Source organism: Ambystoma mexicanum, chromosome 9 (assembly GCF_040938575.1).
Source record: "Ambystoma mexicanum isolate Mex_15411 chromosome 9, UKY_AmexF1_1, whole genome shotgun sequence".
In the NCBI taxonomy this organism is placed as follows: Eukaryota; Metazoa; Chordata; class Amphibia; order Caudata; family Ambystomatidae; genus Ambystoma; species Ambystoma mexicanum.
Window position 1 is genome coordinate 334,087,570 of NC_090931.1, and position 20,355 is coordinate 334,107,924.

General features: G+C 45.4%; 1 long non-coding RNA gene across 1 annotated transcript in view; it reads left to right on the plus strand.

Moving 5' to 3' along the window:
• Positions 1-20,355, plus strand: part of LOC138488034 (uncharacterized) — a 182,122-nt gene that overhangs the window by 112,876 nt on the left and 48,891 nt on the right. The window contains exon 2 of the long non-coding RNA XR_011274582.1: positions 4,774-5,020. This is a non-coding gene — a long non-coding RNA (uncharacterized lncRNA). The remainder of the gene's footprint in view (positions 1-4,773; positions 5,021-20,355) is intronic.

Consider the following 20,355-nt stretch of genomic DNA (forward strand, 5'->3'; position numbering starts at 1 on the left):
AAACAATATTTCTCTCTTCCCCTCGTCTTCTCTTGTCTTTTACCAAAGGACATTTCTCTTTTTCCCCCCCTGTTCTTCTGTCAACTTTTGCCAAAGATTATTTCTGTCTTTTTCCCTCGGTCGTCTCTTGACTTTTGCCAAAGGATATTTCTCTCTTTTTCCCATGTCTTCTCTTGACCTTTGCCAAAGTATATATGACTCTTTTCCCCAGGTCTTTTCTTGATATTTGTGTAGGTCCCTGACCCCCTTCTCAGGTTTATAATATCCTTTAATCAAGCCTGGTTCACTATCCTGCCAGGCATTGTCTTGCATGTACAATTCTCCAATTCTCTCAACATTCGGGTCGCAGACCCATATTTCTCTGTGGGTCCCAGACCCCCTTCTCAGGTTTATAATGTCCCTTATTCAGGCCTGGTTCACTATCATGCTAGGCATAGTCTTCTCTTCTGGTATTCTTTGCGGTGCTCTGTCACCTAATATGTCTCTATTCCATTCTCTGTTTGGTTCCACTGGGACGAGGAAGATGGTTTCCCACTTACTCGCAATCACAGCCTCTAGGGGTTCCCAGCACCTTCATGGTGCCCCTCTGCGTACCTTCTAACTTGTCCCATGAGGGATCCAGTCCTCGGCAGCCCCGGCAAGCTTCTTTGGCTTCCACGATTCACCAATGCTGGTTTCTCTCTGCATGTTGGGTCTCGCCTGGACCACTCAGTGAACTTCCTTCCTGCCACTGGATGTCAGGTTTTCAGGTAAGTTCAGGCTTCTTTCCGCCTTTTTGTATGCTGGCTTCCTTCTCAGATAACTGGTATGTTTATCTTGGTTCCGTGTAGGGCTTTTCGTTGCCCTACTCCTCTTCGTGTCAGTAGTTGTGGAGCCATCTATTCCCATACTTTCCTCACTCTTCCTCGTCATAGTATTGTCTACCTTATAGACAGAGCTACTATGCATGAAGTAACTAACAGAAGAAAGGGTGGATATAGGGATGTGAATGTTTGGGCCTATCCGTTTGGTGTGGTGGATAATGTAGGGCAGAATCGTGGTTGGCATAGCATGTTCTCCTGCAGATGGGGTCCCCCCATGGGATCCTCCCACTGAGTACCACCCCCAGCAGGACTATCGGGTGCAGCCTCACCTCCCTGACCCCATGGGAAGGGTCCCACTCCCAGGGCCAAGTGACAACATCAAGGGATTAATCACATCCCTTTCCCCTAGAGTTAAAGGATTCCCCACCAGTTATGGCTTTGGTGGAATATAGGTTTGATGTATTTTGCCTAGCCTCTTTATTCCAATCCCAGATAGGAAGGGCTTCAGAAAGTCCCTCCTCTTCCCATGTAGCAAAAGGAGAATATTTAGTGGGGGTCAGGAGGATTTCAGTCATCAGTTTGCGAAACCTGGGAAAGTCCCTCCCTACAATACTTTCTCCAGGTAAACCAGGTACTATGACTGAATTGATGGTAGTTGTTTTTCCCCGGATGTTCAGGTTATGGAGGTTTGAGTGCATACCTCCTGATCTCCATGTAAACATGTAATATTTATAGTTCTTACATATCTGATTTCATCGGTCTCCAATAAGTCAGCTCAGACAGCAGTCTGTTGACTACCTGAGTCTATCAGTGCAGGCACCCTGTTGCCATTGACCCAAGCTGGTCCATGGATTTTAATGGAGTCAGTGCTACAAAAACAATTACTGACTGCCTCAGGTTCTATTTCCTCATAATTATCTTCTCCCATTCTTCTGTATCAGCCAACTAATCTCCATCAGTTCTTCCATGGGTTGATTCTTCGGCCAATCTTTGACCATGTGACCCTTGGCCCCACAGGCAAAACATATGGGACTTACTGAAATGGAACCTTTCCTTTCATCTATCCTAATATGAGGTTTTTTTTTCAGTGGTACGGGAAGTTTTCATTGTTCCCTTTTTTCTCATTCTAGGGTGTTAAATATGAGGGGTTTATACATCCAATTGACGGTAGACTTGTTATCTTAAACAGGGACCATCCTAGGATGTTCCCTTTCTTCACAGTTTTATTCCCCTCTCTGCATGGCTCTTATTTGTCGCATTGCCTCTAAATGAGCCTGTGCAGATTCTATGGCCGTTTTCAGAGTTGTTTGACCAACTGCAATACTGGATGTTGTAGATATGGCGGTAAGCCATTTACTAGTTGTTGTAAGGAGAGATCTTGCATGAATTCCTCTAAGGTTTTTTTCCCAAGCCACTGAGAGATGGCATTTTGGGCACAGCCTACAAATTCCAGTGGTGTGTAATTGGGGTTTGAGATTAGTGTCCCTACATTTTTGGCTATAGAACTTATCTGTCTGACCCACTCGCTCTAAGATCCCCTGCTTTATTTCCTAGCATGATGTTGTTCCGAAGGGGTTTAAAGCTTGGTAGGCTACTTGGAATTCTTGTCTCAATAAGAGTGCTAGATAACATTCTTTAATTTCCTCATCCCAATGGAATTGATTTGCCAGCCTTTTAAAGTTTAGAAAAATGAATTCCTAGACCTTCCCCTCCTGATATGATTTTAAAACCCTTAGGGGAAGAATGTTAATGTTAATTTTAAAGGATATTTGTACCGTGCACTATCACCACCGGATTGGTCCCCTGGCGGTCTGGCGGCTCTGAAAAGGGAAGGGGGTGAGTTAGTGGGAACGAGCGGTAAAAGTGCAAGAGAGCAGTCATGTGCCGTTGGCAGCTTCAGCCCGGTTAACACCGTTTGCTGGGCTTGGGGTGCTTTCCGTTCGGTAGCCGTGTGTGCTGTTGTGCGAGTCTATGTGTGGTTTGTTTTGTTGTTGCGGTGTAGTGAAGTTTGTGCGGTTTGTTTTACTATAGGGTTGTGGTTCTGTTTGGTTAGAGTTTGAGAGGTGTATGCAGAGGGGTGAAATTGTTAGTGGGTTGGTTATTGGTATCGCTGTCTAGAAGTGCTGTGCTAGATTTCCACATTCTTTCTGGATGTGGCGCGTGAATATCTCTGCATTTCTATCTAGATCCGGTACTGGCAAAAACTCAAAATCCTTTCTATGCACGCCCACCTATATTCAACAACTGTATTCAAATGTGGCACTGGCCCACCTTCAAAATCCTCTCTATGTGTGAAGCAAGCTAGGATTCACAATTCTATCAAAACTGTCCTTGATAGTATTCCCGGTGCAGTCTAGACGTGGCACTGGCTAACAATCGTTATTCTATCCAGATGTGGCTCTGGTCGCCATTCACAATCTTATCTAGTTGTGACGCAGGCTATTGTTCACAATCTTATCTAGGTGTGGCACATGCTAACATTCATTATTCCATCTGATTGTAGCACTTGTTAACCTTCAAAATCCTATCTAGATGCGACTCAGGCCAGTGTTCCCGATTCCATCTAAGTATGTCACATGTTAACATTCACAATTCTATCTAAGTGCGGCCCATGCTGACATTCACAATTCCATCTAAGTGTGGGACTTGCTAACCGTCATGATCCTTTCTAGATGCGACTCAGCCTAATGTTCACGATTCCATCTCAGTGTGGCACATGCTATTATTGACAATGTCTAAGTGTGGTACTTGCTAACCTTCATAATCCTGTCTAGAAGCGACTCTGGCTAATGTTCACGATTCCATCTAAGTGTGGCACATGCTAACATTCACAATTCCATCTAAGTGCGGCCCATGCTGAATTTCACAATTCCGTCTAAGTGTGGGACTTGCTGACCTTCAGGATCCTGTCTAGATGCGACTCAGGCTAATGTTCACGATTCCATGTAAGTGTGGCACATGTTAACATTCACAATTCTGTCTAGATGCGACACAAGCTAAAGTTCACGATTCCATCTAAGTGGGAAACATGCTAACATTCACAATTCCATCTAAGTGTGGCACTTACTAACCTTCGTAGTCCAGTCTAGATGCAACTCAGGCTAATGTTCACGATTCCATCTAGGTTTTGTGAAAATATATTTAATTTAGTGTCCTATAAGGTATGCATATTGGCCTAAGCACACTCGCATCATGTTACAGACAGCTGCCACCATGATGGTGGCCACGTTGCCATTTTGTTTTATCCGCCACCTTGGATGCAATGTTCAGTCCAGTTCCTTGCTCATTTTGCCTTTCTCACTCTTAATGCGGTAAAAGACTGCGGCATTAACTTTCTGTTATTTACGAGACAGGAAAGCCCATTCTGCTGAGCATGTTGTTTGTCTTACACTGTAGAACCTTGAAGTCCTTGCAGAAGCATAGCTAATCTATAAGTTAGGTGCCCGCCTGTCTCGACCATGTTTCTCCATTGAACCGTTAATTGTAATAATGTGCAGCTGCAACTTGCTCCTCTGGAGAAAATCCTGTTTTCCAAGCTTTAGAGCAGACTGACCTCAGGCTTCAAGAGCAACATAGATAAACTGTACAGAAAATGTTACCTTGTACCAGGGAACACGATAAGCCCCCACGCATGGCTTTGCCCCGCTCCCTGACAGTAAATTGTCAATAGGAGGAAGAATGCACAAACATTGTCTCAGTAATATCACCTATGTGGAAAGGTCATGAACCCTATGGACCCTATTACATGAGGGGGCTGGATAAGTGTATCGTATGTTACTCCTGAATGTATATAAGTATGACGCTCTGGCTGTGGGACTCTCTCCCCCCACAGTGCCTGTACGCATGCATCGTGGGGTGCTGAGACCCCAGTCTGGACTGTAATACATACTGTTCTTTGACGTTGTGACTTTGTTCTCGTGACTTGCTATTTCCATTTCTTTGTAGTAAGCCTCATTTTGTGGTCTTTCAGATGGCACCCGAACAGGGACCCTCCCGTTGATGTTCCATTCGTGTTGGACGAAGATGAGGCTGTCGGATCGCGATCAGTGACGTGCACAAGAGACGTGTTTCCTCGCAGACTGCTACGCCTGATCTCCGGCCGATCACAGCACCTAGAGGACATTGCGGCGAGGGTTCTGGAATCGAGGCTTGTTCTCCCTGTTTGGAGGAATTGCCAGCCACGACGATTGTCCATTGGACTTGATTGGAGAAATCAGGTGAGCATGTTTCAGGAAGGAAACGGCCTGGTCATTTGATTTGTAGTAGTATTTATGTGTAAATATTTTGGCAAGGTAAGACAGAGATTTGCCTGGTAAGTTGTCGACCTGTTTTGCAATGTTTTGTTGCTGAGGAAGACAATCTAGTAATTTGAAACATAGTCTACCCGCACCACCGAGGGGTCGGCGGCATATGACTTGTATGTGTCTCATGGCCTAGGCGCAATTGTATTCAATGATATTTGACATCGACAAACCAGACAATCTCCAGACCTTCAGTGGCCAGTGCTGGGAAGGTTTGAGTTAGCGAGAATAGAATATTTGGAATTTGTAATATTGCGTAAGAAAACTAGACCAGCTGCATTTGACGCTGTGAGAGATTGGAAGAAGGAAGCAAAAAAGCGACTCAAATGTAGAGAGAGGCATGCACATAGACATATGACAAATGCCGAGAAGGCTTTAGTACATGATCAGCAGAAACAGAGCGAGGCCATTAGGAGCATGGATAGGGCCTTACAATTAGATGTGCAGAAAATATATTCGTCACAAGATTTGCATGTTTCAGATGAGTTGTTGAATAAGTTACTGAATGAGCGGAGATCTGATTCAGGAGCCGATTCAACTGCACCACCTCCTTATGTACCTCCCCCCGCATCTGCACCTAGTCCAATTGTAACATCTGCCGCTACACTGGTTGTTCCAACTGCACCAACATTTCCTCCACCGCCGAGCGCGCATGATTTATTTTTGCTTTCTTTGCCGCCTGCCTCCACTTCCACTCCCCTTCCAATGCTTGACACTGATTCGAGAATAGTGACACGTAGTACGATATCTACTGAGAGGAAGAAGGAATTGCGTGAATGGGCAGAGAAATATATGGAGGTGGGTGATGAAACCGCAGCCGTGAGTGCAATGTCTGACCATTGGGGTATTCCTGAGCAGAAGGTGTTGATAGAACAAATGGGAGTATATCTTGCCGAAGTATGGAGTGATTTAACTGATTCATAAGAATTGCAGGATTTGAATTTTTTGTCTCGCTCAAGGGATACTGCAACAAAGATACGCGAACATGTCATGCAATTGTTTGTATACAACAGAGAACTTGATCGCTTACACTCAGATGAATTGACTAGGAATAAGCAACACACATTGTACGTACAGAAACCATTTTTGCCTCCATTGAAACCCGTAAGTGAAGCAATGCGTATTTGCACAAGGGATGTGCTTAGATGGATTTCAGATGCTTCTATTTCCCCTATTGAAGTGCATGATACATTTAGTCAGTACACACCGAATATGCAGCGGAAGGTGTTACAAGTGATGGTTGAGTATTTACAAGATAAATGCATGAAAAGAAACTTGTGTTGTCCGGCGGATATGATGGTGATTTACAAAAGAGCATTTTCACCTGACACCATGTTGACCTCTTTGTCACTCGATTTGGCCCTATTGCTTAACAAGTGTTCAGAACTCCCTACTGTACAATTGCCTATGAGAGAGGTTCCTCCGACACTAGACCCGAAAGTAGAGATTCCAGCTGTAGGACAGACACCTGCTTCAACTATTCCAGCACATTATATTTCACAGTTTGTTCACATTCTGTTTTCAAGACAGGAAGTGAATACGATTAAGCAGTCTAATCCAGACATTAGGAAGAATCCTACAGGGTTCTACAAAGAGAAAGAATCAGTTTTGAATTCGTCAGTTTTCACTTTAGGGAATATTGACTTATTGTTTCCTGTGATTCTACCTGCAGATTTATGGACACAGATTAGGCCCGTAGATGATCAAGCAGGGATGGGCGATGCTTGGGATGCCTTGACACAAGCTGTTGGGGCTTGGAAAGTAGGCAAGAAACTGCCTCGGGTTATATTGATGTTGCCGAATAATATAGTGACCAAATTAAAAACTTTGGTGCCCGAGACGAGATGTTACACTTTTTTCCGGCGCTGGTCATTGTGGCAGCACAGATGATTATGTGGATCAATTAGGAACAGTACGCCCAACGTGGCCGGTGTTCTACGTGATTTTGCTGAGGACGGCGGTACTGTTGTTTCACGTTCGCAAGGAACGTTATGGGCTAATCACGTGACTTCATATACGGAAGCAAGTGCAGCAAGCAAACGTGTTGCTACTGCTCATACCGCTGCTCCGTAAGTTCGCTCCTAGGAGTTTAGCTTATGTCCTTTCATGTTTGTTACTTTTCCTCTTTCTAACCTTTCTTGTTATTACCCTTTTCGTGTTTAGACTCTCCCTACTGCGCTCTCCCTGTGCCGAATCTCCTCAGAAGTCTCTGTTCGCTTCCTATGTATCTCCGTGTGATTCTAATCCTTTCAACCCCCGTGTAGTGAGAGATAACTTACCCGCCTGTCATTGGAAAGTGAGTCTTCCTTTGTACGCTTTCCGATACTACCCTCATCGGTTACTATTGCTATTGCCTTCTGACCATAATTTCCTTCTCTACTGGTAGAACCACTTTCTATCTAGTGCTTCAGGACACAGATTTGCGTGCTCCTGAGGACCAGGTTCTACGCACACTATTTAGCCAGTATCTTTTCAGACCAGAGAGTAAGTGTTAGTTCCTATCTTTCTGTAATTGTCCTCCTAACCTTCTATGTAGGATTCTCTTACCTGTTCTCTCTCTCCTTCTTAGAGAAGTCTTCACCGCCATCAAGTTTCCAATTGCCCAGTGGACAACATCCAACCCTAATATCGGGCCAGAAGTCCGTTTATCTACGGAAATACAGGTTTTCTTTCCCCCAGAGGGTTTCCATGAGGGTCGTGCCCTCTTTCTCTCTTGTGGTTTTGTTGTCTTCATTGGGATCTGCTGACTGCCCAGGTTAATGTCAAATTTGAAGATTCAATTAAACTGTTATTTGCGGTTGTTTTATAACCTACCAGTATAACAGTAACAGTAAACATTAACAGCTAACAAGATAATTATATGGGACAAATTGACAGCATGTATGCAAGGGAAGACCGAGGGTGCGACTGAGTTTTTTTTAACAGGTTTGAACAAGTGTTTTCGGATTTTAGTGGGTAAGATTTGAGTACAGAACCGGGAAAGAGTTTATTTGTTCACAAATTTGTACGGGGATTGTTGCCTGACATTCAAACTCAGATCATGACGTCTGAAAGTGCATGGCAGGCAAAATCACAATCCGAAGTGCTGCACATGGCCCAGTATTATGAGAACAGGCTAAACACGGAGAAGCAGAAGGTGGAAAAGAAAAAAGGTGAATTTTTTGCGTTCACTTTAGGAGGACGCTCTTTCACATTCGCACATGTTTCTTCTGGGTTATACTGAAAGCCTGAGCATATACAGTAGGGCATTGAAAGAACAGCTTGACACGCTTGAGCTGCCGTCAACCTGCACGTTGCTGCAGTATATTGACAACCTGCTTATTGCCGCAGATTGAGGACAGTTGCAAGGAGGGTACTATTCTACTGCTTATTCATTTAGCTACACATGGACACAAAGCTTCATTGAAGAAATGTCAGTATTGTCGACAGGGGGTCACCTATCTAGGCTATCTCCTGTCAAAGGAGGTGTCATGATGCCTACCCCCGGCCACCCAGACCAAGTCCAGCAACCCCGGAGGCAGGCATCAAGTCATCCCAAGCAAGCCCAACAACCCCTGTTAGGGGCTATTTGGGTGCAGTCCTGGCATCTATGGCGCCAGGCTCATATGGAGAGTCCGTCCTGGCGCCATAGGCGTCAGGCTCATAGATTAAAACTTGCCTGATGCAGACCGTGCTGCAAACTTACCTGATGCAGACCATGCTGCCAAAAGAGGCTTGGAAGGGACTACTTTATCTCGGGAAACTATGTGGACAATGAATTGGCTTCCAGGATGAATTTACCTCTCTGCCGAAAAACCACTTCAGATGTCATCACCACAGTCGATGGAACTGAAATTGCCTCTGAGCCTGTAACTCATTCCACCACAGAGATGTCACTATTGGGTCAGGATGGGCATCGAGAGACTATTGTGTTTAATCTAATCAAAGCCCCACAGTTCCAAATAATACTGGGGATACCTTGGTTGGAAACACATAATCCTTGTATTGATTGGCGAGAGAAGAGAATGACCTTCCCGGATTGTGCACAAACCTGTTACCCAAAGAAAAATCTGAACGCAGGCGTGGCCACAGTAACTACAGCAGTCATGCAACTACCTCCAGAATACCAAGAATTCCAGGATGTCTTCCAAAAAGAACAGGCAAACACCTTACCACCTCACAGATCGTACGATTGTCAAATCGATCTCATACCTAGTGCACAACCCCCTTGTAGCAGGATCTATGCTCTTACGCAGGGATCCCCAACGTGTTGCTCGGTACACCCTAAATTGTTGCTCGCCAGTTGCTCTGGGCGATGGCGTGGCGGCTTAGAAGGAGGTGCTGAAAAAATGAGACCTCAGTAGCACTGTAGCCAGGACAGAGTCCTGGAATGTGCAATAATGTTAGCCAATGAGCCTGCTATGGTTCCAGCTGGCTTATTTTTATACATGCAAGATTTGTGCTTGTTGCCACCATGCAAATACATTTTCAGTAAATGTCTTTAATGATTATAGTAGTGTCATTGTTAAAACCCTCTCATTGTCAGTTACTTTGCCCAGCTGACCAATGTATTAATGAGTACAATAATTGAACCATGTTTGTGTCGTGGAGAAAATAGTCATATTCTGTTCCTTGGTACAGCTAACAGGAGCATCATGGACAAAAAACAGCCCAAGCCCAAAATAAAAAAAAAGCAAGTTTAACATATTCAAACATGCTATATATAAAAGACTGATCATTACAAATAATGATATAAAACATAGCTCCCATGCATTCCACGTTTATGCAAAACAGAGAAACGACGACAAATGAACAAAAAATGAACCAAATCTTCGACTCCTATTTTTCAAGCACATGTTGTGCTTTCTCCTGCACATCTTAATTTATTGAGGAGTGGGTACATTCAAATGTGCCATTACCACCAGCCTCCTGCCTTCTGGGTATCTTATTTCACAGATTTCTCCTTGCAATCTTATACGTGTACGCAAGTTTGCATATAAGGCTAAAGAGGGCAGCCTATGTATATTCTGGACATCTGCCTCTTTTTCCATCAGACAAGCTCTTGCTTTTGGAGCTATATTGAGGTGACTTAATGTGCCACATTTAGTTATATCCCAACCCTATTCAAATGGACAGTGCCTTACAAAAGCACATAACCTCAAGTAGCTTTCTTTACCAGGGAAGGCTACAATCGCACTTGCACTGAAATTCACTTTATGATTAGCTGAAAATCCCAGAAGTGCTTTTAAAAAATAAGTAAAAAATCTTAACTGCCCCAACACTTTCAAATTGAACACCTCCAAGTCAGCTCATAAGACGCTACCAGGTGTATCTGCAAGGATGCCGCTATTTGGCACAGGAATTTATTTTGCAACTCCTCCAGCACATGACAGTTTGAACCATCCTAGATTTCGCTGCCATAAAAATCATGGAACAGACCTTTGCCTTAAATACGTCCAGGCACTTCCCCAAACAGAATGACCCAAACTTGAAATAATGTAAAAAGCCCTTTAATCCTCAATGATGCCTTTTCATCTGTCTTCTTAAAATGATTGACGGAATCACCACTCTTTGAGAAGAGTATGTGCAGATAAAAATGACACTACCCCTCATCTCTAAATTCATTTAAAAACTAGCTACAAGGTTTCACCCTTTTCCTGAACACCATCATTTCTGTTGGTATCATATTTAATTTCAAACTATAGTTCCCATAATAGTAACTTGTGTTTAGCAGGCCCTGTTGGAGACCTGCCGGGGGCAAGTCCAAAATAGCCGTCTTCTGCATAAGGGAGCATGCTATAAAATTCACCCTTCAGAGAGGGTGGATTAACTATCCTAAGAGAAGTACTAGAATCAACAACCAAAAGGAATAAATCTGGGCCAACTGACATCCCTGCTTTTCACCTTTATCGGTGGTGGAAAACAATGTATAATTCCCCGATCTTGCATATCGGACAGATGCTGAGATGACTGCGTATAACCGTTGGATAAGACTTAATAAAGCGTTAGTGACCTGTAAGGGGGTAGAAGTAGGCATCAGACACAGTGGGCTCATGTTGATTGGCATAAAAAGGCGGGGATTGGGCAAACTCCTGCTTTTCCCTGAAGCTGAGCGGGGTTCCCTACCTCAACCAAAACTAAGGAAACTGTCAGTATTTTTTTCTCTAAAGTAAATAGTCCACTGTCACAAGTCCAAAGCCTATTTCCATCCCTCACACTATTGACTAAACTATAAACAACAAAAAGTCTTCTTAATTCAGAAGAACAGGTTGTAGATCCAATCAAAGAGTTCCACATAACAAAGGTTCTAAACCCAAAGTTCCTAAATGTAAAAGAAAGTTCCATAAAGTTTTTCGATATTTCTCTGTTACACAAACTTTGCAACAACAAGGGGCAACAACTCCCTTGTCCTGGTTACTTCTCTTGGCAATTCTCCATTTCTTGCAACACAACCAGGGGCAATGACTCCCTTTGCCTGGTTCCTTCTCTTGTAGGCCCCAGATCTCTGCTTCCCGCTCTTTCCACTTGGGGCAACTTGGTTCACTTCGCTGCCAAGTATGGTCATCAGTAAATTGCTCTGTGGTTTGTCTTCTTGTTATGGGATTGGGTCCCAGACCTCTCTTTATGGTCAGTAACTGGGAGCCCTCTTCTCCCAAGGACCACCACAAGGAAGAGGACTTGCATGGTTCTTGTGTAGTGGGTCCCAGACACATCTTCTTTGTGTGCAGGTTCTTGCAGCCCTTTCCTCCCAAGTACCACCACAAGCAGAAGGACTCATGTTGCTTTCGTTTGGTAGGTCCCAGACCCTTAAGATTCTCTTGTTGTGGGAGACAGACCTGGTTCACGTGCCTGCCAGGTCCTGTGATTCTGAAGATTCTGACTGCACTTTCTTAGTTTCCCACCAGCCAGCCTGAGCACTCCCCCTACTTCTAGGGAGCCTTGTAGTGGGCTCTGGTCTGCCGGAGAACGCTGCCATGGGCAGCGTGGTCTTCCCGTTACACGCTTCCCAGTCTTCAGGAACACCGGGAACATATTTCTGCCAGCTCGCCTTCTGGTCCTTCCACTCTGGACTGGCCCTGGTCCTTCCAGCTCCCCTGTTGGCATCCTGGTGTGCTTTCTTGCACCGTCCTACACTGTGCTGGCTCCTGCAGCTCCTCCATGGAGGACTAGACAACTTCTTCCTGAGTCCCTCTTCCCTTTCTACTCTACATTGACCAATGAGCAGCCAGCAACAAATAGACCGCTCATTGTGGTTCTTAGGAGTACTCTTACTGCCTCCGCTTCTCCTTTTCGTCCCAGTACTTATTCCAAGTTGTCTAGAATACTCATGTTGGTTCCGTCGGACGCTCTACATTCCTCCATGAATCTTCTTTGTCTCATTGGTTGTAAATAGTATATGTTTCAACTGTTCTCATTCTTCCTCATCTCAGTATTTCTACCCTTCATCTCCCTTAGGTTGGTTGTGCTCTTCATAGTCCCAGTACTTTCTAGGGAAATGGCAGGGTGACTATAACTCATGAGTCTATTAAGGAATGGTTTGCTCTTATGGTTATAGGAAGGGGGCTAGAGTCTGGTGATTGGAGGGGATATTGCATTCTCAAGGGTGGGTCATCCCTAGTCCCATTAGGGATTTCCTCTGCCATGTGATCCTCTCCCTGTGCACCAACCCCAGTGGAACTATGAGGATGCACCTCCCTGGCCCCATGGGAATGGTCTCCCCCTAAGGGCGAAGGGGCAACATCCACAGATTTGTCACAGACCCCAATAAAATGTAAATTATGCCACACTATGTTTCTATCAATCAAAAACCACCAAAATCCACCCTGGAGTGCTATTGACTCCATCAGTGGCGACTAACACTGCCAAACCACCACTTGGAATCTGGCAGTGATACCACCAGACTAAGTGGTGGTAGCGGTACAATTGAGAAGCCACCAAACTTGTAATGAGCCCCAATGTCCACATTTCTAATTTGTGTTGCAATCATTTGTCCGCCAACTTTGCACTGATATGTTCCGTCGAAAAATGGATGTTGCTCACCATTTTATTGTATATGCCAATTTTGCTCATTGGGCACAAAAGGTTGGGGACCCCTGCTCTTACGGAACCTGAGAACCTTCACCTACGACAATACTTAGACCAGTACCTTGCCAATGGTTTCATTCGCCCCTCCAAGTCCCCTGCATCTTCAGCTTTGTTCTTCGTGCCCAAAAAGGAAGGTGACCTCAGAACGTGCATCGACTACCGCGCATTGAACCAGATAACTGTTAAGAACCGATACCCATTGCCTCTGATCCCTGAATTACTAGACCAAGTGAAGGACGCTTGCATATACACTAAGTTAGATCTCCGGGGGGCATACCATCTGGTACGTGTAAAAGAGGGCGACGAATGGAAGACAGCTTTTCGCACTAAGTATGGGTTATTCAAATACCAGGTGATGCCTTTCGGGTTGTGCAATGCACCAGCAGCCTTCCAATACTTCATGAACGATGTCCTTCGTGAACTCATTGATGTTTGTGTTGTCGTATATATCGATGATATTCTAGTATACTCCTCTTTGGAATCTGACCATGTGAAGCACGTCCGAGCAGTCCTTGAGAAATTGCGCCAGCACAAACTATATGCAAAACTGGAAAAATGCGTTTTTCATGCCACAGAAGTTGAATTCCTTGGGTTTATCCTGACCCCAAGAGGAGTCCGAATGGACTCACGAAGGGTGGACGCAATCCTTAAGTGGCCATCACCAAGTTCAGTTAAAGTAGTACAAAGCATGCTAGGCTTTGCCACTTTCTACCGCAGATTCCTCCCGGATTTTTCACATGTTGTACATCCCATCACAGCACTCTTGCGAAAAAATAAACGCTTAATGTGGACTAAAGAAGCTGAAAAAGCCTTCCAAGAGCTGAAAGCGAAATTCACTTCTGCACCTGTATTAAAGCACCCGCGCCCTGAACTTCCATAGATAGTGGAAACTGATGCATCCAGTCTAGCCATGGGAGCTGTCCTGTCTCAAAAAGACCCTGAAACTGGCCAACTTCACCCAGTAGCATTTTGGTCCAGAAAGTTCTCGGCACCCGAGTTAAACTATGCAGTTACAGACAAGGAGTTATTAGCCATTAAATCCGCCTTCAAGGCTTGGCGGCACTATCTTTTCGGTGCCAGGCATACCATTACTGTGATCACCGATCACCGGAACTTACAGTATTTAAAGACAGCCGAGGCCCAATCGTCACGCCAACTCCGATGGGCATTGTTCTTTGCCGAGTTCGATTTCGTGATAACCTATCGACTAGGTTGTAAGAATGGTAAAGCAGACGCCTTATCCCGAATAGGGATGGGAGAGGCAGAAATTAACCCAGAACCAATACCTATAATTTCTGAACAAAGGATTCTTGGCATGACTACTCTACAGACACTAGAGGACATTAAGGTAAAGGTCCAGCAACTCTTTGATCCTAGAGCCCTGCAGTACTGGGTAAAGAAAGGCCCGGACTACTCTGTCACCAATGACCTGCCTTATTACCAAGGGCGGCTATTTCTGCCACACAAGGAACTACAAGAGCTAGTCATTTCCCGTTATCATGATACCCTAATGGAGGGGCACCCAGATATTGCAAAAACTGAAGCTAAAATTAAAAGACAATTCTGGTGGCCCACCTGGCAAAAGGATATTAAATAATTTGTGATGTCTTGTGGCATTTGCGCACAAAACAAAAGTCAAAAGAAAAAACCAGCTGGGCTCTTACAACCTTTAGACATTCCGCCTACACCATGGCACACCTTATCGTTAGACTATTACTGATCTACCACCATGCAGTGGATTTAACACCTTTCTAGTTATTGTGGATCTTTTTTCCAAGATGGCCCACTTTATTCCTTTAAAGGGATTACCTTCAGCTTCATTCTGGGCCAAGGAGTTCCTCGAAAACATTGTTTGCATACACAGAGTTCCGTCCGTATTGGTCTCTGACCGAGGCAGTCAATCCATTTCACATTTTTGGAAAAAATGCTGTCAATTGGCGCAAATCGATGTGAGGTTATCGACCAGTCACCTCCCCCAATCCGATGGTCAAACAGAGAGGACCAACCAGACTCTCGAACAATACCTGCGTGTATGTTACATCAGACAGAGTAATTGGAAACACATTCTTTGGATTGCCGAATATGCATACAATAATTCAGTACACTCTGCAACTGGACAAAGCCCCTTTTATACTTTATATGGGCATCATCCTCCAACCTCAGACCTTGACTCACCCCAACACTTAGAAATGCCCGCAGTGGACCATCTGCACGCTACGATTACACAAGCCTTTAAGGAAGCAACTGCACATTTAAAACAGGCGAAAGAAAAATACAAGAAAGATGCTGATCGGCATAGAAGTGATACTCCACAATACCAGATAGGGGACCAAGTATGGTTAGCCACATAACATATACCTCTAAAGGGAACACAGACCTTTAACCCCAGATATTTGGGACCTTACTCTATTAAGGCCATTATCAACCCGGTGGCTGTCAAGTAGGACTTACCTGCTAACATGCAAATTCACCCTATCTTGCATGTGTCACTTTTGAAACCAGTGCAACCAGGGACAAGACTAACCAAGCCACCAGACCCCATCCTTGTAGACGGGGAACCCTAATTTGAAGTTAAGAACATCCTGGACTCAAAGCTGATAAAGTCAAAACTTTTTTATTTAATCGACTGGAAAGGTTACGGGCCACAGGAAAGGTCATGGGAACCTAGTGACCATGTTCATGCTCCCCGATTGGTGAACAAATTCCACCGAAATTTCCCAGACAAACCGAAACCACAGGGAAAAACGACTTTGGGAGGGGCCTTGGGGGGGAGTGCTGTCATGATGCCTACCCCCGGGGACCCAGAACAAGTCCAGCAACCCCAGAAGCAGGCATCAAGTTATCCCAAGCAAGCCCAACAACCCCTGCTAGAGGCTATTTGGGTGCAGTCCTTGGGTCTATGGCGCCAGGCTCATATGGAGAGTCAGTCCCATAGATTAAAACTTGCCTGATGCAGACCATGCTGCAAACTTACCTGATGCAGACCATGCTGCAAGAGCTTCAAGCCAAAAGAGGCTTGGAAGGGACTACTTTATCTAGGGACTATTTTTTACTCGGGTGGAGCTGGGGAGGAATACTCACCTGGGACTACTTTGGAGGCTATTTAAAACACGCCCGAAGAGCAGCACACGCTTCGCGTTATTCTGCATCCAGCAGCGTAACGCTCACCGTGCCTGCAAGTCTGCATCCAGTCTTCTGCCACGCCCGCCTCGAGTCTGGAGCTCCTGGAAAAAGGGAGTAAGAAGGAGAAAAGGTTAGAACAAGATAGAACAAGAGCAATAGCTTTGATCCTTACCTCAATTCCCGATCCATCGCGCCTTCGAGCTGGAAGAAAGAAGTTATTTTATGCGCGTCGCCTCACCTGCTGCAGCGCCACGCTGAACTCACTGGCCTTCGCAGCATCTTCACATTCCACCGCATCCTCCTGCAGGTTCCCGCCGCACTCCAGCAACTAAGGGGAAGACAAGAACAGCAAGGTGAGCCAAGGGAATACACAGAGGCAATATTAGTTACCCCCCATAGACTTACCTGATTTTACCACCGGGGGTACTAATCCTCTTCACGGGTCGGCGCAGCTTCCACTGCATCTTTGCCGAACCCCGGCCCCTAAGGGGAAACAAAGGGACAGCAAGGTGAAATAAAGGGACAAACAAGAGGAAACCACCTCACCACAATAGACTTACCTGATTTTACCGCCGGAGGCATTATTCCCCGAGACTTCATACTTTCTCTCAGCGCCGGAATAAGGGAGAAAGCAACAAGTTACATATAGACATTATTTTATCGAACTTTGTTGGATAATACAAATCCTTACCTGAACATTACCGGTTGCCACGAGGGACTCTTCGTTAGGGTCAAGCTGCAACCTGCAAGGAATCGGACAAGAGTGAAAGTCAGACATTTGAACTCTTACGAACTGCATACTTACGGCGTCTTGCGGGAATCTCAGAGTCAATATTGTTCTGGAACTCACCAATTCCTTCGAGCCAGTGAAGCAACTGGTTATCTACGCGCCCCTCCGCTCAATGCAGGATGGAGAGCTCATCTTTCCAAACCATCAGATGAGAATATAAGAAGAGGCATCAAAGGTGATCAGTGGGGAGAACAGCGGGAGTGGGCGGGGGTTAACGCTCAACTCCACGGGTGGTTAATTCCATTTCTCCATTTGCAGAAGAATATTCCTATGGGCCAAGCAAATGAAGCTAGGTGAGCCAGTCCAGTCCGTCATCTCGGCACTACGCGTCACATTGGTGGAGACCGCAGCTGACCAGTTCAGATCGACGCCCCTGTGGGAGCCAGGTGAGCGTAACAGAACGCAAAGCCTACCCACAAATTCCCACCCGGGCGTTATGGATACCTCAGAAACTGACCAATTGGCCCAATTACTAGGGGAACTGAGGGCTGAAGTGCATTCCACCCATCAAGAAAACAATGCTCTTAGGAGAGAACTGATTTTGTCAAAGGAGCGAACTGATGACCTTGCTAGGCAACTACTGCAAAGCCAGGCTGGACAAGCACCCCTACCAGGTTCCGGGGAAAATCCAGCTCCTGTGTTATCGAGTAACCCTGTGCAAATAAACCTACCAGGAAATATTCCATTAGCTCCGCCTGAACGCTTTGCCGGCGATCCCAAAAGGTTCGCTGTGTTTATGAACCAATGCCGCTTGCACTTTTTATGCAGACCAGGAGCCTTGCCAAAGGATCAAGCCAAGGTAGCCTTTGTATTGTCATATCTCAGCGGCAGTGCAGCTGATTGGTCGATTCCACTAGTTACTCAGGATGACCCAATTCTTCGGGATTTTCAAGGCTTTCAAATAAGCAAGGACAGGCCCTGGATAACGAACTTTTGTCACTACGACAGGGTAACCTGGACCTTCTATCCTACATCGCAACCTTTAATAGGTTGATAGTGGAAACTGGATGGCCTGAGGAAAAACGAATCACGTTATTTCATCGAGGACTTCGAGGAGAACTCAAGGATGTCTTGGCTCAAGTCGTGAACCCACGCTGAATATATAGACTTAGTGGTCCAGTTAGATCACAGACTTCAGAACAGAAAGGCTGATCGAGCCAAGTTTGAGAATCGGGTGTTGGTCAAAATCCACGCTAACCCCAAAGGAGCAGATGCTTCAGAACCCATGCAAATCGGAGGGGTTAAAGGACCCTTAACCCAGAAGGAAAGAGAAAGGAGACGGCAAATGCATTTGTGTCTATATTGTGGAACTTCTGGGCATTTTCTACGGGATTGCCCTGTAAAACCATCCAAGAAGGTGGTAGGAGCTGCTGATAGGCCATAAGGAGTCAGACTCGGGAAACGACCATGCCCGACAAGCGTAGAGGTCCGCTTGCCGAGCTTGAAGAAGGATACTCAGACCTCGCATTTCATCATACCAATGGTCCTCGTAGATCCAAGGCAGCCATCGCGTATGCACGCAGTAAGCGCATACATTGATACCGGGGCCATAGGAAACTATGTGGACAATGAATTGGCTTCCAGGATGAATCTACCTCTCTGCCTAAAAAGCACCTCAGACGTCATCACCACAGTCGATGGAACTGAAATTGCCTCTGGGCCTGTAACTCATTCCACCACAGAGATGACACTATTGGGTCAGGATGGGCATCGAAAGACTATTGTTTTTGATCTAATCAAAGCCCCACAGTTCCAAATAATACTGGGGATACCTTGGTTGGAAACACATAATCCTTGTATTGATTGGCGAGAGAAGAGAATAACCTTCCCGGATTGTGCACAAACCTGTTACCCAAAGAAAAATCTGAATGCAGGTCTGGCCACAATAACCACAGCAGTCATGCAACTACCTCCAGAATACCAAGAATTCCAGGATGTCTTCCAAAAAGAACAGGCAAACACCTTACCACCTCACAGATCGTACGATTGTCAAATCGATCTCATACCCGGTGCACAACCCCATTGTAGCAGGATCTATGCCCCTATGGAACCTGAGAACCTTCACCTACAACAATACTTAGACCAGTACCTTGCCAATGGTTTCATTCGCCCATCCAAGTCCCCTGCATCTTCAGCTTTGTTCTTCATGCCCAAAAAGGAAGGTGACCTCAGAACGTGCATCAACTACCGCGCATTGAACCAGATAACTGTTTAGAACCGATACCCATTCCCTCTGATCCCTGAATTGGTCGCCAAGTGAAGGACGCTTGCATACTCACTAAGTTAGATCTCCGGGGGGCATACCATCTGGTACGTGTAAAAGAGGGCGACGAATGAAGTCTGCTTTTCGCACTAAGTATGGGTTATTCGAATACCAGGTGATGCCTTTTGGGTTGTGCAATGCACCAGCAGCCTTCCAATACTTCATGAACGATGTCCTTCGTGAACTCATTGACGTTTGTGTTGTCGTATATATCGAAGATATTCTAGTATACTCCTCTTCAGAATCTGACCATGTGAAGCACGTCCGAGCAGTCCTTGAGAAATTGCGCCAGCACAAACTATATGCAAAACTGGAAAAATGCGTTTTTCATGCCACAGAAGTTGAATTCCTTGGGTTTATCCTGACCCCAAGAGGAGTCCGAATAGACTCACGAAAGGTGGACGCAATCCTTAAGTGGCCATCACTAAGTTCAGTTAAAGGAGTACAAACCATGCTCGGCTTTGCTATTTTCTACCGCAGATTCATCCCGGATTTTTCACATGTTGTACATCCCATCACAGCACTCTTAGGAAAAAATAAACGCTTTGTGTGGACTGAAGAAGCTGAAAAATCCTTCTAAGAGCTGAAAGCAAAATTTACGTCTGCACCTGTATTAAAGCACCCACGCCCTGAACTTCCATACATAGTGAAACTGATGCATCCAGTCTAGCCGTCGGAGCTGTCCTGTCTCAAAAAGACCCTGAAACTGGCCAGCTTCACCCAGTAGCATTTTGGTCCAGAAAGTTCTCGGCACCCGAGTTAAACTATGCAGTAACCGACAAGGAGTTATTAGCCATTAAATCCGTCTTCAAGGCTTGGCAGCACTATCTTCTCGGTGCCAGGCATACCATTACTGTGATCACCGATCACCGGAAATTACAGTATTTGAAGACAGCCAAGGCCCAATCGTCATGCCAACTCCGATGGGCATTGTTCTTTGCTTCGTTCGATTTCGTGATACCCTATCGACCAGGTTGTAAGAATGGTAAAGCAGACGCCTTATCCCGAATA